This window comes from Lynx canadensis, chromosome D2 (assembly GCF_007474595.2).
Source record: "Lynx canadensis isolate LIC74 chromosome D2, mLynCan4.pri.v2, whole genome shotgun sequence".
Taxonomy (NCBI): Eukaryota; Metazoa; Chordata; class Mammalia; order Carnivora; family Felidae; genus Lynx; species Lynx canadensis.
Genome location: NC_044313.2, coordinates 65,519,932 through 65,535,201, shown reverse-complemented (window position 1 = coordinate 65,535,201; position 15,270 = coordinate 65,519,932). Strand labels below are relative to the sequence as shown.

Genomic DNA, 15,270 nt, shown 5'->3' with positions numbered 1-15,270 from the left:
TAGTGCCTAGAGTTAATGTAAGGTCTTTAATTAGCGTCACATCTTTTATAGTCACAAAGAAGACAGGACCAGCTGACCCACAGCCAGACTGGAAAGTGTCTGCCATGTACTGATTCACACTTAGTTCAGTTTAAAAAAAAAAAAAAGGGGGAAATTAGCCAGCACAGACTTTACTTAATACCTTCATTTGGACAAAACATAATATGTAAATTTCAAACTGGTTTCTTTTGCTTTGAAATGGGTGAGGCTTATCATTCACTTTCCTGAAGCACTGCTCTGATTATGAAACGCTACGTGGCCTTCAATAACCACTCGGTCCTCAGCCAAGCCTCAGTTTCTCAGATCAGCATTGGTGGTCTTCCACCAGCAGTCTCTGCTACACTGGGCCTTCCCCGATGCCCCTCCCTTCTCCCCCAGCTTGCAAGCCATTCGCAGCTCTTCGTGTTCCGGTCTCTCTGCTCTGCCCACACAGGGTACCAGGAAGGAGTTCCCTTTCCATTTTCTCCAAGATCCAAATTTGTACTGTTTTAAAGTCCTACGTTTCTTAGAAGACTTTTCCATAACTAGACATAACCACTGTACTTTCAGGACATCTGCCTTGTTTTATCTGCACTTCTCTTGGGGAAGCTTCTCTAACTTTTCACCGGGTATCTTAGTCATTTGTGAGCAGGCGTCATCATTTCAGCTAGGCTGATTTTGAGGACAAGGTCACTAGCTTAAGGGATATTTGAATCTCACAGAGAAGATAACTCAGCACTGTATCCATGAAAGTCACAAATGAGTAAATGAAGGAATGGAGTTAGCAATGAGTGGGTTTGGGGGCTAGTCCTTTAAAAATGTTTTCTAGTTAGTTGGTTAAAAATTCTTTTTGTTAAGAGCAGACTCATTTTATCCTTCAGAAGTGCTCTAATGTCTTTTTTTCCAGAAAAATAAAATTCCCCATAAATAAGTGATTTGAAGAATATGACCAGTCTTTTTAGTTCTCAGAATAAGAAAAATATTAGGGGATTTATTCTAAATAAGATATTTTCCTTTTATTTGGATACCAGGAGCTGAAAAAAGAGAACTATTGTGAGTACTGTGGTTTGGAACACAGCAGTGAACTGGTCTACTCCTCTCCCTAAAACTAGAGCAATGCTTTTTCCAATACAAAAATGAGGATTCTAACCTGCTCCCAAACCCTAGAAATTTACAGCTGATATACAGGGTCACTTAGACTGGGTCCAGTACCAAAAAGCATTTCTTCAGCTGCATACAACAGTGTCAACTTCCAGTTGGAACATGCTTGACAAAGGCAATTGCCGGGGCTCAGGGGAGGCTGCCTCAAGAATGGCAGCATATGCACTTGGACGGGAGAGAAGGAGAGAGGGATGCTGAGTTGCCATAGTAACAGTATGGGAGGGAAATGAAATTGCACAGGGTTGGTAGTTTTTTTCCAATTCCCCTGATTTTTAAAGCACTGACATAATGAACAACTATTCCCTTGGGCAGAATTCTGAAGCAAAGCCAACCGGCTAGTCCAGATCTCATATTTCATTTCAATGACAGTAATCTTATTACTGAGGTGGGAAACTGTACTTTACTGGCTGGACAAAATGCTCTCTTGTGTTAGCCTAAGAGCAAAACCTAGCACACTCGAAGGTCAAAAAGGCTTGCTTTCAGGTCCTATTCGGCTGAAAAGCATGGAACAGGACATTAAGGCATCAGACCTAAGAATACGGAACCCAGAATATGTTCTTAACATGTTGAATTTGCTCACAGCCAATACTGAAATGAGACAAATTCATGACTTGGGAAATACTTTCAAAAACAGACATTTATTTTATTTATATTCTGTAGCAGAAAAACCCTCTAAGCAAAAAATCTCACTCTAGAGATGGAAAAGGAAACCAAGCAGAGAGAATCCAATGGATATATACTCTTTTCCTATATCATGGATGTGAAACAGGATATGATACTTAATTCAAAACTGAAAACAATGAAAGAAAAAGCCAGTAGTGCTCAGGAAAGAAGAGTTATAATACAGCCAGAGATAAATAAGGGGGGCCCACCTGCAGCCCAACAGTACTGCTAGTCTCATATCTGTGTTTTTTACCAAAAATTCTGACTGTATCCTCATTTTGTGCACACGAGGCAGTTGTAGATTTGGCATAGGAGGGTGTGAGATAACATTTTTTGAAACCCCTCTGTGGTTACAGGCGCTTTATATTTGTGATCTTATTGAATCTTTACAACTCATGAGAAAGGCATTACAAGTTCCATTTATAGATGAGAAAGCTGCTCCAGAAGAGAAATGTACCTGCTCAAGGTCACATGCAAGCAAATGGCTGGAATCGGAATTTATACTTAGGCTTGCCTCCATCTGAGGGATCGGATTCCTTCTGGAAAACAATCTCCTTTTAAGATCTAGAGTTCATTTCTGCCATTCACGTATAGGAGAGAGAAATATCTCTTTCTACTTCCCTTTCTTGCTACCCCGGTCATACATTCTATGTGTTTAAAACTAAAGTAAGGCAAAATCCTTGTATTGTTCTCTCTGCTTAAAAAACCATGGCTTTCTCTCTGACCCTGGAACACACCCTTATGCTATTTGTTGTGTATTTGTCCACTGTTCTTTGTGGGTTTTTTGTCCCTCCTTTTTGTCTTCTTTTGGGTTGAGCATTATTTAGTTTTCTAATCACCAAATCATCACATATATCAGTGGCTATCTCCTCCTTTGGCTTTTTTTTTTGGGGGGGGGTTGGGAGGGGAGCACAAGTAGGGGAGAGGGGCAGAGAGAGAGAGAGAGAGAGAGAGAGAGAGAATATCCCAAGCAGGTTCCCCACTCAGTGCAGTCTGACATGGGCTTGATCCCACGACCCTGGGATCACAACTCAAGCTGAAATCAAGAGTCAGATGCTCAACTGACTGAGCCACCCAGGCACCCCCTCCTTCTTTGGCTTTTTAACTAAATCTCCTTTTTTCTTTTGTTTTCCTTTTAGTGGTTGCCCTAAACATTATAATATGTATCCTTAATTTATCAGTCTAAATAATATTATATTATTAATCATATATCACAGAGTAATATTACATAATACATATTATATTATTAATTATATATCATATAATTAACTTCATGTGTAATATGAAATTCATTATATATAACTTCATTATATAACTTCATGTGTAATATGAAATTCTATAATGTAATTCCATTTACACTGTTAGTTTTACCTTTTGTGCTATAAATATCATATATTTAACTTTTACATGTATTACAAGCCTCATAATAAATTGATATTTTTATTAATCAAACTTTAAAGAATTTCTAAAAAGAAAAAGTGTTCTTTATAGCAATCTGCTTCTAATTTTTCTCTCCTTTATTTAGATCCACATTTCCATACGGTATTATTTCCCTTCAGAATACTAAAGAACTTCCTTTAGTATTTCTTTTAGTGTGGGTTTGATGGTAACACTTCATCTCAATTTTTGCTTATCTGAAACTATATTTTGCTTTTATTATGAATTTATGTTCACTGGATATAAGTTCTCGATTCACAGAAAGTTTTCAGTTAGCATCTTAAAGAATGTTCCATTGTTTCTGGCCTCCAGTGTTTCTGGTAAGAAGTTAGATCACAGTCTCATCATTGTTTTTCTATTTATAATGCATCTTCTCCTTTGGCTGTGTAAACATTTTTTTTTCTATCTTTGCCATTTATCAGCTTCACCACTATGTGCCTCTGTGTGGTTTTCTTTGTATTTACCCTCCTTGGGGTGTTCTAAGTCTCCTGGGTCTAGGGTTTGTGGTTTGTGATTGAATTTGAAAATAAATATATACATCTTTTCTGTTCCATTCTCTTTCTCCTCTGCTTCTTGGACCACACTGTAAGTGTTTAGTCAGCTTGCTAGTATTCCACAGGTTGCTGACATGGTGTCAAATTGATTTTTAATCTTTTTGTTTTCTGTTCTTCAGTTTGGATGATTTTTATAACTTGTCTTCAAGTTCACCAATTCTTTCTTCCTTTGTATTCAATCTGTTCTTTATCCCATCCAGTGAATGTTTTTTTAAAATTTCAGATATTGCGTTTTTTAGTTCTAAGATTTCTATTTTTTTAAGATTTCCTATTTCTCCTGAAAAATTTTGCCTTACTCACTATATCTGTCTTTTCATTCAGATATTTAACATATTAATTATAGTTATTTTAAAGTCTATTAATTCTAACATGAGTCACCTATGGGTCTGTTTTTATTACTTAACTTTTCTTTTGACAGCAAGTCAGATTTTCTCATTTCCTTTCATGTATACTAGTGATTTTTAAATCATATATAAAATTTAAATTAAATACTGAATATTGTGAATAATGTGCTATAAAGACTCTAGTCTTATAGGGACTTGTTTTAGGCTTTCAATAGCAGGTCTGTTTTAGAATCGTCCTTATTCCAAGAGTAATCCCTTTAGTCCTGGGACATAGTCATAACTTCTAAGATGTAGTCCTTGTAGTATTAATAAAAAGCCAAAGATATTTTCCAAGTCTCCTTGATGTGGTGTTCTATTTTCCTTGCAGCAAGCACTGCTGAACTTCCTTCTCAGCTTTTAATTTTTTACCTGTTATTTCCCTCTGCTCTCCTTGTAGTTTCATACCACCCCCCTCCACTTCCCACCTCCACACACATAGTTCATTGCTTATTCAAGGATTGTGGGGAGTGTATATGTTTGTAGATTGACTTCAGCACTTCCTTTGTGGTTCCCTCCTATCAGTGATTCCTCCCTGAATATCCAGCCACCATTACAGCCTCAAACTTGATCCTCTGACCTCAAGACAATAAAATTGTGACTTTCTCAATCAACTGTATCCAGTACCTGCCATAAAAATATAGATCTCATCTTGTGTTATTTAGTTCTTTCAAAAGTTGAATTCACTCCAATTTATGCCAATTTTCGATGATTTTTCAGTGCCTACAAACAAGTTTTCAAAAACTATTTTTCTGGGGTTTATGATTTTTAAAAAAATTTTTTTTTCAACGTTTATTTATTTTTGGGACAGAGAGAGACAGAGCATGAATGGGCGAGGGGCAGAGAGAGAGGGAGACACAGAATCGGAAACAGGCTCCAGGCTCTGAGCCATCAGCCCAGAGCTCGACGCGGGGCTCGAACTCACGGACCGCGAGATCGTGACCTGGCTGAAGTCGGACGCTTAACCGACTCGCCACCCAGGCGCCCCCCGGGGTTTATGATTTTTATCAGCAGGATGCTTAGTTCATTGTAAGCTACTCCATTGTTCCTTGAAGCCAAAACTCTAACACAGCTGAGTAAAAAACATGAATATGTGACTTCTACACACTACACCATCATAGTTTATATTTGTTTCTATCATATACTATTTTAGGAATGTTCCTTCTATAAATAGATGATAATTTCTAAATTTTCAGTAGGTAGAAACTGAATAACCTATTATAAAATATGATTTTAAATGTATAAAGGTGCTTTTTATATAGTTCTTAGAAAATCTTACGTGGAAAAAATTCAAATTAAGCTTCACAATGTAAAAAAAAAACAGTAATGATGTATTTACTTATTGTATCTTTCCTTTGGCAAGGAGGATAATTAAAGATGCTTATAGTTGATAACTGCAGAGTACTTGTGTGCCTAATGGATGTAGAATTTTTTAAAAGAAGTAGGGAGTGAGCATTACCAACATACATCACAAGAAAATAGGAGGAAGAGTAAAGTAGTTTCTGGGCACGAGCACTTAGAACCACATAGCAATTAACTAAAATAACTGCTGTCCTGAGCCTGCTTCACAGATTCTTCAGGAGAACCAGGATTAGTAGCACACAAAATTTATCCGATACTTTTAGATCTCTACTTGGTAAGGGAAATGAGATCTCCAATATGTTGTAAAATCACTAGGACAGAGAGAGAGGGAGGGAGGGAGGGAGAGAGAGAGAGAGAGAGAGAGAGAGAGAAAGGGAGAAAGAAAGAGATAAGATGCTCTTATGTTCTCAGAACTCTTTGCAACTCTCAAAAGCATTTTTTCCTTCAAAGAGATTTTCATGTTTTTAACGCTAAGGGCATGTCATAATTACTTGTACTTTCTTTTTTTATATTAATACTTAATTTTTTTAGAGTGGTTTAAGGTTAACAGCAAAATTTAGGGGAAGGTGCCCTGCTCTTCTTAGAATCCAAATAAATACTTTCAATTAACTTTTAATATCTGTTACATAAAAATTAAAAATGAATCTATTTTTGAATGACATATTTTCAAATTAGTCTTGATTAATGTAGAAACCCAGAGCAGTTTGCATTATTTCAAGTGCTCTTGTCAACATGTCTATGTTAGAACTGTAAGGAGGAAATATTGTATTAGAATTTTCCATTTGATAGGGACTATCTTATGACTATAAAATATTTAATATTTACTTTAAGGATTTATTTTTAGCCAGGCAATACACTTCTGGAAATATAATAGAAAGCAAAAGTCAATACCAATATTTCTTTTTTCTTTGTATTTAACCTCAGAAATAATAACCAGTTGCATTTCTGGGAAAAGACAGGCTAAAATTACAGGGCATCCAAATGTCCCCTGATACCTTCCCAGAATAATAAGAATTTAACAACTGACAGATTTGAGGTATTCTGAAAACGCTTTATCTACTTGCACACAAATATCTCTTCGTTCTTCTGAATCAATTGGAAGCCATTAACTTCAGGGAGCAAAATTACATTACCACAGGATCAGTATAAAGTCAAGAAAATTAAGACCTTTTGGCAAATTTAACCTTCAAGAGTGTAGCTTTCATTTCTATATATTCAGCAAATACATATTTAACATCTGGCATGTGCCAGAAAGCATGCTAAGTGCTACAGATACCAAGATGAATGTGTGCATCTGAGTGGCAAGGTGTGGCTCGGATATGATGTGGTGGTAATGAGATTACATGTGGATCTGGGTAGTGGCACCTTGCTAGGAAAACTGGAAGCTGGGAGAGGCATGATTAGAGCCGCATTCTGGGAATCAGAGTATTGGTATTGCTGACTCTACCTGGAACCCTTCCATCTTCTCTGAAGCACTAAATACAAGCACAGCCGCCTTTATTATTGGGTAGAGAAGAGCCAGTGAAAAGAGAGAACTCAGAAGATGCCACAAAGTCTTAAAATGGTTCTGATTAGGGTCCATATTGAGCTTTTGATTTGGCTGTGAACTGATGCAAAGGAAAAGGAAAATGACAAGAGACCATCCATTGCAAAGTATCTTCCTTCAAGAAGTACACATGCTTGCTTTGCTGAGATCGAGAGTTAAATGGGGGAAAAAAAACAAACCAAAAAACCCATCAGGCTACCACAAATAGCCATTCTTACAAAACATTTTAGTCTATAAATAAAGTCATTAAAATTTTGTTGGAAAAAAGTGAGCAAATTTCAAAACTTATTTTAAAATTAGGATCTACATACAGACCAGACTGAAGAATCTGCCTTGATATATGTTTATATCTCAGCACATTTGCCACCGTTATCACAGAGATAACTCTACATACTTACTCTTGTCTATTCTGCAGGAGAATATACAACAAGCCAGTTGATATTAGATAGCATCACAGGACTGGGAAAATAGGACAACCTTTCTTGAAATGAACTAGATAGAAAAAGGACCACAGGCTTTGTGTTTCATCAGATCCTAGCTAAACACTTTTCAGAACACCATTCAAGAGGCTTCTGCCTCTTGCCCCCTGAGCCCTAACTTGGCTGAGATAAAATTGACATGGAACATTGTAGAAATTTAGGTTATACCATGTGATGATCTGGTATACATACATATTGTGAAATACTTACCACAATAACGTTAATTAACACATTCTTCACCTCACATGAATTTTGCAGATGTCATGGTCAAAATATTAAAGGTCTACTTCCATAGCAACTTTTGAATATACAATACAGAATTGTTAGCTATAGTCAACAAGTAATTTATTTTTAAACAATTTTTTCTAATGTTTATTTATTTTTGAGAGTGAGAGAGACAGAGTGCAAGCCAGAGAGGGGCAGAGAGAGGGAGATGCAGAATCCGAAGCAGGCTCCAGGCTCTCAGCTGTCAGCACAGAGCCTGATGTGGGGCTTAAACTCACAAACTGTGAGATCATGACCTGAGCCAAAGTCAGAAGCTTAACCAACTGAGCCACCCAGGTGCTCCCACCAAGTAAACTTTAGATACCTGAACGTATTCATCTTATAACTGGTAGTCTGTACTCTCTGACTAAATCTCCCCATTTCCTCTACCTCTCAGCCTCTGGCAACCACCTTTCTGTTTCTATGAGTGTGATGTTTTATCATTGTATTTTATTTATTATTTTTTAAATGTTTATTCATTTTTGAGAGAGAGAGAGCATGTGTGCACAAGTGGGGGAGGGCCAGAGAGAGAGGGGGACAGAGGATCTGAAGCGGGCCTCACGCTGACAGCAGAGTGCCCAAGGCAGGGCTTGAACTTGTGAAGCACGAAGATCATGACCTGCGCCGAAGTTGGAGCTTAACCGACTGAACCACCCAGGTGCCCCAGGTGTGATGTTTTTAGATTCTACATCTGAGTTATGACATGTGGTATTTGTCTTTCTCTGTCTGACTTATTTCACCTTGGATAATGGCCTCAAAGTCTATTCATGTTGTTGCAAGTGGCAGGATTTGCTTTTATGTTTATGGCTGAATAATAGTTCACATATTGCAAATGCAGTTTAATGCTGTATTAAAGCTTTATTGATTACTCAATAGAACTGGGGATTGTCTTTTCATAAAACCAGTGGGTTCTTTTTAATATATATTTTTTAAAAGACTTCAGTTTCTATTCTCTAGGGGCACCTGGTTCTTTGTTAGTTTCTTCCCCCTACTGACCCTTACAACTCTTCAGATTTGGGGGTGGTGTCACTTCTAGGTCCTCAGTAAGTTTCTCTTCTCTTTCTGGGACTCAATGATGGATGGACTGTTTTCACTTAACGATGCCCCTTTAGTCCTGCAGGTCTTCTTCATGAATTTTTCATCCTTTCTCTTTTGCTCCTCTGACTAGATAATTTCAAGTGTTCTTGCTTCTGCTTGGCCCGGTCTGCTGTTGAAGCTGTCTATTGAGTTCTTCAGTTCCATCACTGTCTTCTTTAGCTCCAAATTTGTGCTTGGTTCTCTTTTTATATTTTCTATCTCTTTGCTGAACTTTTCATTTTGTTTTTATATTTTCCCCCTAATTTGTTAAATTGTTTTTCTGTTTTCTTGCAGCTCTCGGAGCATCTTTAGAACAATTATTTTGAATCCTTTATTAGGCTTAATCAACCGAGTCACCCAGGTGCCCCGGGTGTGATGTTTTTAGGTCACTGGTATCTCCAGTTCTTCGAGGTCAATTACTGGAAGCTCACTATGCTCCCTTGGTGGTTTCTCTGATTCTTCAAGATCCCTATAGTCGTGCATATTTAAAGTCTGCAGATTTAAATAACCACTCACTTCTTCCATACTTTATGGGTTGACTTCAATATGGAAAGACTTTCACTTGTGCACAGGGGCACGCTGGAATGTGCTGTAACCCCATGTCTAGTGGTACAGAGGGCCAAATACAGGGGTGTGTGGTGGTTTGGGTCCAAGAGGTATATCATGTCTTATCTGCTCAGGTCACTCGGGTTCACAGCATTGACAACTGTGCAGTTCTTGGTGAGCACTGTGGGGGGTGGTCCGAGTCCTCAGCAGCACCTCCAGGGCCAGTGGCTGGTGACGTGGGCAGGTGGTGGTGGTGGCTGGAGCTGGTGGTATGTACACAGCTGTAGGGTGGTCCCCTACATAGTGGTGGGGGCCGGTCTCACACATACACATAGCGGTGGGGTCAGAGCCAGTTGTAAAGGTGTGGGCCAGCTGCAGGTGTACAGGCAGCTGTGGGCGCCATGGCTGTCTGTGTGTATTGCTGCGGCTGTGGGGCCTCACCGTGGGCACACAGCAGCGGAGGCTGGTGTTGGGAGTCAGGCAAGGGGCGTGCTGGAACACAGCTTGAAAGACCAGCTTCAGGTGAGCCCAGTGGTGCAGGTCAGTGACATGAGACAGGACCGGATCTGGCCTTCAAATGGCTGTGGGGGCTCTGCTCTTCGTGTGTACTCCTGTGGCTGCAGTCTCCTGGGGGTGTGTGCCAAGCCTTGGGAGGCCGGTAAGGATGGTCTGGTTGGGGCATACAGGTGCACAGCTAGAAGGTTACCTGACATGTGCTAAGGAGTGAAGGCCAGTGACTAGTGACAAAGCCAGATTCAGACCCATGGACTGCTATGAAGGCCCTGGCTTGTGGGTGTGCCCTTCCATGCCACAGGATCCGCCATAGGTGTGTGGGTAGCAGTAGAGGGTCTGGCCAGCGGTGTGCAAATGCACAGCTGGAAGGGCTAGCCCCAAGTGCGTACACAGTTGTGGGGGCAGCACAGGGTCTAGGCTGGCTTCTTACACTTGTGCAGACACAGAGGGCTGGGCTGGCTGCTGGTGTGGACCCTTGGCTCTAGCAGCAGGGTCTGGGGGTTTGGGGGGTGGAGGTGTAGGTAGGGAGCAGGGAGGGACTCAGGAGGCTGGAGTCTGTGAATGTGAATATTGCAGGGGCCAAACCCAGTGAAGTCTTCAGGGAGTCCACAGTGGCTCTTCCGGCCATTAGTTACTTTAATAGCAAGAAAGCTGATGAGGTCTTCTGCAAAGCAGGTGGCTGGGAACCACAGTCATTCCCACTGCATGGATGATACTGGTAGCATCTACTCTTCTTTGTTCCTTCCTATCTCTATTCATCTCAGCTTTGCCAGTCTCTGGGTCGGATGAAACTTTTTTTTTCTTTCCAAGATGTTCTTTAAATTCAAGTTAGTTAACATATAGTGTAGTATTAGTATCAGGACTAGAATTTAGTGATTCGTCACTTACATAAAACACCCAGTGCTCATCACACCAAGTGTCTTCCTTAATGCCCCTTGCCCTTTTAGCCCATCCCCCACCCAACACCCTACCAGCAACCCTCAGTTTGTTCTCTATGTTTAAGAGTCTCTTATGGTTTGCTTCCCTCTCTCTCTTCCCCCTCCTTCCCCTATGTTCATCTGTTTTGTTTCTTAAATTCCTATGAGTGAAATCATATGGTCTATGTCTTTCTCTGACTGACTTATTTTGCTAAGCATAATACACTTTAGCTCCATCCACATTGTTACAAATGGCAAGATTTCATTCTTTTTGATGGCTGAGTAATATTCCATTATAATATATATCATATATATATCTTCTTTATCCATTCACCTGTCAATGGACATTTGAGCTCTCTCCATAGTTTGGCAATTGTTGGTTTTTTGTTTTTAGTTTATTTTGAGAGAGTGCGACAGAGAGTGAGCGAGTGAGCATGTGCAAGAGTTGGGGAAGGGTGTAGAAAGAAGGAGAGACAGAATATCAAGCAGGCTCCATGCTCAGTGTGGAGAGTGATGTGGGGCTCGATCCCATGATTGTGAGATCATGACCTGAACCAAAATCAAGAGTCGGATGCTCAACAGACTGAACCACCCAGGTGACCCTGGCTATTGTTGATAATGCTGCTATAAACATTGGAGTGCATGTGCCCCTTTGAATCAGTATTTTTGTATCCTTTGGATAAATATCTAGTAGTGCAGTTGCTGGGTCATAGGGTAGTTCTATTTTTAACTTTTTGAGGAAGCTCCATACTGTTTTCCAGAACGGCTACACCAGTTTGCAATCTGGTTTGCAAACTGAAGAGGGTCCTTCATACAATGTCCTGAAAGCTAGGGAAGCCAGCCACTCACTTCACTCTCCCTTTTCTGGTAAGGGAAATTCTTCCAAGCTGCGGAGTTCCCTGTTGGCAGTGAGCAGTGCCAGCCTGGGAGATTGGATGATGCAGGCAAAATGAAGCTGCTCTTCCTTCCCTTCTTTTGTAATTATTCTCAGATGGGTTTTTTTCCTTCTCCACACTGAGTTGCTGAAGATTCCTAAGAGCACTCCTGAGCTCTCCCAGAACTGTTTTTCTTTGTGGATGCTTCCGAACTCTTGTTGATCTTTGTTGGGGGTTGGAGGCTGAGCTCCCCTACTTTACCATTTTGGTAACATCATCCTGACTTATATAACCATCTTGAGTTTTACAGTGAAGCTACAATATGTGGTGTCCTTCCAAATGGGAGAGCTTGTAAAATCATCTGGAACAACTCTCCATCCATGCTGGGACAGAAACTAAGACTCAGAAGGGTGAACTTGCCTAAGGTCACAATTTTACTTGCAAGTCATACTTAAGACTAGAGATCAGATCACTGATCACTCTCATCTTGCTTTTCTGGCTGGTAAAATCTTGCTCAAGTCCTCCTAAACTACTCTGACCATAAATCAAGTTTCCTTGCTTGAATAAAAGGGTTCTAAGAGTCTGCTTTTAAACTGAGTACTTTATTAGGTCAGCAGCACATGCAGGGAACAGAGTAAGCCAACGAGGTCCCTTGGAGTGCTGGTGCCTGAGATGTCTCCTGTCTCTAAACCGACTATTGATGTAGCAAGGTAGCCACAACAGTCCTAAGTAATTGGTAGGAGGTGGATGGGTAGATAACAATATTTATTCTCTCAAGAGTTACCAGATTGAGTAGTTAAAACTTGCATTTATGAACAATTCTGTTTTCTGTTTTTAGGCTTGGCCTCAGGGCTTTCTGACATTTTAGCTGGCCTCCTCCCTTTCACCCACACACCCAATGACTACTCAGTCATTTCAGCCAGAGAGAAGGGAGGCTTTGATGAGAAGAACACAAAATAGTTTACATATTTGGGGTATGTACTATGCTTTCTTCGATATCGTCTGCCAGGAATTCAGTCTGTGCCCAAATGCCATCCCACCCTCACCCCACTCCTTGTAGGACAACAACAGAAGTAGGACAGGCTTCTCTGTTCTCTGTGTCTGTCTCCTTCACATTCACGCGCCATTCACAGAACACAAGAGAAAAGTGAATCCCGGTTACAACTGAATGGATGGTAAAAAGGAGTCTGCATCTTATTCAAAATAAGATAGGCTTTCACAACAGGGAGACAAAGTGTTAGAGAAACCAGGTTGCCCCCTGAATTTGCATAGTATGCAAAGTTGCATACTACATTATTCCATATCTCTGATACTATTTTTTTAATGTTTATTTATTTACTTTGAGAGAGAGAGAGAGAGAGAGCAAGGGAGGGGCAGAGAAAGAGGGAGAGAATCCCAAGCAGGCTCCTTGCTGTCAGTGCAGAGCCTGACACAGGGCTCAATCTCACAAACCATGAGTTCTTGACCTGAGCTGAGAGTCAGACATTTAACTGACTGAGCCACTCAGGTGCCCTCATATCTCTAATACTTTTATCCAGAAGAGTTTTTAAGTTTTTGCCCTGGTGCCACTATCTGCCTCATAAACATGGGGTCTGAGTTCCCCATATGCCCCTTTCTCCTTTCATTGTATCAAATACAGCAGGTAATTTTTGCATAAATGAGGTAAAGTAACTGAAAAGGAATTTTGCCAGTGATTGATGATTATTTCGAGAGAGGGAGAAATAAAGTAATTTCTAATCCACATACTCACTAAAACCCCAGCTGGATAACCAGGTATATCTCTTCAAGCTCCTCTTTCCTGCTTGGCTCTAGTATTCCTCATTTTTCTTCCTAAAAATCTTCCCTGTTCACAAATGATCCTTAAGCAAATGATCCTTAAGCTTTACGTTGTAATCGAGTGGCACAGCACCAATTCTGTTTTATTCCTTACGACCTCTTGAAATAGCCTATATTAGTGGAAGATCCCTGCCATTTAAAGTGATAGCTCTAGCATATTGGTAATGGCTTCTTATTACAGAATGCAAAGTCAATTCACTAGCAGTTCTATTCAATCTCCTTCCCCAGTCAGACAGTCCTCTAGGGGTCAACCTTCATCTTTCTTCACTCCTCCTCTCTAGAAAGCTGGTTTCTTTTAAGGTACATACAAATTTTCAGGGTCAGTAGTTACCAGGAAAAGGAAGCCCGGGTGTCCTGCTAACTAACTACAGCTGGGCTGTTCTCGGGTCAGAGCACAGGTAGTTGACTGCCTGTCAGCTTCATGAGGGTAAGGACAGTGTCCTGCAGTTTTGCTGTATCTGCCCCACAGTAGGCCCACTCCGTAATCATTTATTGCTTGAGGGAATACACACAGTGAACAATAAATGAAGTAGTAAATCAAGGAGCCACAGGAATCGAATGCGGGTTACCAGGCCAGTTTTGGAAACACGGAGATCAGGATTCTTGTGAGGAGGAAGCACGGGATTGCGGGGGCTACAATGGCAAGATAGGGAAAACCACCCCAAACCCTCAGAGAGGAGGCTGGGTATAGTGAGATCACCTCTCCGTTAGCTTCACTCTTGCTCACATCTTGGAACAAACACAAGAAGTGTTGGACAAAATAATCCCCTGATTACAAGTTTAATGCTAACTGGACCTGTGAGTTATATAAGCAATGGCTGTGACCTCTTTCTGGCCTACTTTTTGCAACACAGTTTACAAACATTAGCTTGATCACTGCAATAACCTTCAAGGTGGTCATTAATTTTCTTTATTTTCAGAAAGAGAAATTACATGCAGAAGGTTAAACAGCCTACCTAAGTCAACTGGCTAAGGTCAGCATCTGGGATTCAAACTTGCTTCTGAGTCTCAGTTCTTTCCTCTACCCAAAAGGCATTGCACCAAATAAGCAACATGCCAAACACCTACCCAGACAGCTTTGTAATTTTTTTTTGATTTCTAAATTGTGGTAAAAAACACACAAAATTTATTTCCTTAACCATTTTTAAGTATATATTTCAGTAGTGTTAACTGTATTCACATTGCTATGTATAACATCTCTAGAAATTTTTCATCTTGCAGAATTGAGCCTCTATAACCTATTAAACAACACTCTCCATTTCTCTGCCCCCAAAGCCCAAGCAAACACCATTCTGTTTTTGCTTCTATGGTTTTGACTACTCTAGAAACTCCATAAAAATGGAATCATGTAGTATTATACTTTTGTGACTGTCCTCTTTCACTCAGGATAATGTCCTTAAGATTCATTCATGTTGTAGAATGATAGGATTTCCTTCCTGTTTCAGGCTGAATAATATTCCACCATCTACATACATTACATTTTGTTCATCCATCATCTGTCAATGGACATTTGTGTGGCTTCCATCTCTTGACTATTGTGAACAATGCCGTGATGAAGAGGAATGGGCAAATATTGCTTCAAGATACTGTTTTCCATACTTGGGGGTAAATACTCAGTAGTGGAATTGCCAGATGGTAGGGT

General features: G+C 40.2%; 1 protein-coding gene across 5 annotated transcripts in view; it reads right to left on the bottom strand.

The window, feature by feature from the left end:
• ANK3 (ankyrin 3) overlaps positions 1-15,270 on the bottom strand; it is a 336,335-nt gene that overhangs the window by 173,920 nt on the left and 147,145 nt on the right. The gene's annotated exons all lie outside the window — the stretch shown is intronic.